This window comes from Schistocerca cancellata, unplaced genomic scaffold (genome assembly GCF_023864275.1).
Source record: "Schistocerca cancellata isolate TAMUIC-IGC-003103 unplaced genomic scaffold, iqSchCanc2.1 HiC_scaffold_714, whole genome shotgun sequence".
NCBI lineage: Eukaryota > Metazoa > Arthropoda > Insecta > Orthoptera > Acrididae > Schistocerca > Schistocerca cancellata.
In genome coordinates this window covers 30001-32485 of record NW_026046725.1, presented here as the reverse complement: position 1 = coordinate 32485, position 2485 = coordinate 30001, and the positions used below count along the sequence as shown (strand labels likewise).

The 2485-nt window shown below is 57.4% G+C and overlaps 1 non-coding gene across 1 annotated transcript in view; it reads left to right on the top strand.

Moving 5' to 3' along the window:
- The first annotated feature begins 1648 nt into the window (after positions 1 to 1648).
- The window catches only part of LOC126141464 (small subunit ribosomal RNA), a 1909-nt gene continuing 1072 nt past the window's right edge, over positions 1649 to 2485 (top strand). The window contains exon 1 of the ribosomal RNA XR_007529465.1: positions 1649 to 2485. This exon is cut by the window's right edge and continues 1072 nt beyond it. This is a non-coding gene — a ribosomal RNA (small subunit ribosomal RNA).

The following is a 2485-nucleotide window of genomic DNA, read 5'->3' as shown; positions in this document are numbered from 1 at the left end:
ACCTAACCCAAGTTGTGCCTTAACCTAACCCAAGTTGTGCCTTAACCTAACCCAAGTTGTGCCTTAACCTAACCCAAGTTGTGCCTTAACCTAACCCAAGTTGTGCCTTAACCTAACCCAAGTTGTGCCTTAACCTAACCCAAGTTGTGCCTTAACCTAACCCAAGTTGTGCCTTAACCTAACCCAAGTTGTGCCTTAACCTAACCCAAGTTGTGCCTTAACCTAACCCAAGTTGTGCCTTACCCTGCTCTGTAATTGGCATATGACACGTTACATTAATGTATTGTCCAACCGCAACCCGCTCAGAATGTTGTGTACACAGCTACGTGTCATCTCCCCATAACAGCTGCATTGCAGTGTGGTACGCCATAGAGACGTGTGGGAGTAATGGACGCAGTGGATGGCGATCAGCATGAGCCGTCTGTTCATGTAGTGGCGCGTGTATGCAGACGTAGTAGTCTCTTCTCACACAATGTGATAGCACGGTGCCCCGCGTTCCACATCTGCGACATGCTACAGAGGCCGGTTGACAGTTGGTCGCGCAATGGACATCGCATACGTACGGGGGCACCTTCCACGTGCCCTCTAGTCGGGCACATTTTGTTGCGTGGATGTGAGCGGATGTAGTGTGTCTTGACACCTGACAGGCAGGCATGCAATAATAGTTGACTTTGCAAACGGGGATGGACGTGTACGTTTACTGGTGACGTTACGCAAATGAACAACTGGTAACCCGTTGTGGTGCGGTTGTCCTTGCTGGAGGTACATCTGTGAGGGCAACGATCGGTACAGCTACGAAGCGGTCCCCACCATACCAACGAACGTGAATGTGAATCTGGGTGTGAAGCGATACGCGGCTGTGGGTGGGTGGGACTGTCCCCGGCCGGTGAGGGGGGGGCCGCCCGGCGTGCTGGCCGCGCGGTGCGTGGGCGCACGCGCTACAGCCGGCTGGTGGGGGCGCCCAGTGGCAGGCGCGCCGGCCGACGGACGCGGCAGGCGGCGCAGCTGCGCGCCGGGGCACCCTGCGCGCGGCGCCGTGCAGCCAAAGTGGGTCCTCGCCGGCCCGGTGCGAAGCGCGGTGGACATCTGCAGTGTGCTGGTCCGATTGAGGACTGTGTGCGTTGAGGATGCGCCGCCGCCCGGCACTCGGCGCCGCGACGCCGTCTGCTGCTCGGTCGCCCCAGCGGTTCTCGCTGGTGGTTTGTATCGCAGTTGTGCAGACGTGTTGGCACGTGCGCTGTGCTGGGAGAGTTCGCTTCGGCACCCACGTGGGGCCTTTGCCCTTCTGTGGCGCTGGCGTTGGAGCTGCCGGTCACCGTAGGTGGCGCGTGTTGTCTCCCGCCGGCAATGCCACGACAGCACGCTCCCGGGCCTCTGTCGGCAGCGGCAAGCTCAGTTGGGAGCACGGGTGGTCGCACCTAAAGCGTCTACTCGCCTAACTCCGGGCGATTGCGCCTCTCTCGAACCCGACCAAGTACTTAGGACGGCGCTGCGCGCCGCCGGGACCTGAGAGGGTTTCGAGGTGTATTGTGCAGGGGAGCTCAGCCTCCTCCTGTTTGCAGAATAATTGAGCGGACGCTTGCGTGTTCGCGCGGGCCCCTGGGACACACTCCCGGGCGGCCGGCTGCTCAGCTCTAGTTGACGCAGCTCCCTGGTTGATCCTGCCAGTAGTCATATGCTTGTCTCAAAGATTAAGCCATGCATGTCTCAGTACAAGCCGCATTAAGGTGAAACCGCGAATGGCTCATTAAATCAGTTATGGTTCCTTAGATCGTACCCACGTTACTTGGATAACTGTGGTAATTCTAGAGCTAATACATGCAAACAGAGTCCCGACCAGAGATGGAAGGGACGCTTTTATTAGATCAAAACCAATCGGTCGGCTCGTCCGGTCCGTTTGCCTTGGTGACTCTGAATAACTTTGGGCTGATCGCACGGTCCTCGTACCGGCGACGCATCTTTCAAATGTCTGCCTTATCAACTGTCGATGGTAGGTTCTGCGCCTACCATGGTTGTAACGGGTAACGGGGAATCAGGGTTCGATTCCGGAGAGGGAGCCTGAGAAACGGCTACCACATCCAAGGAAGGCAGCAGGCGCGCAAATTACCCACTCCCGGCACGGGGAGGTAGTGACGAAAAATAACGATACGGGACTCATCCGAGGCCCCGTAATCGGAATGAGTACACTTTAAATCCTTTAACGAGTATCTATTGGAGGGCAAGTCTGGTGCCAGCAGCCGCGGTAATTCCAGCTCCAATAGCGTATATTAAAGTTGTTGCGGTTAAAAAGCTCGTAGTTGGATTTGTGTCCCACGCTGTTGGTTCACCGCCCGTCGGTGTTTAACTGGCATGTATCGTGGGACGTCCTGCCGGTGGGGCGAGCCGAAGGCGTGCGACCGCCTCGTGCGTGTTCGTGCGTCCCGAGGCGGACCCCGTTGAAATCCTACCAAGGTGCTCTTTATTGAGTGTCTGGGTGGGCCGGCAC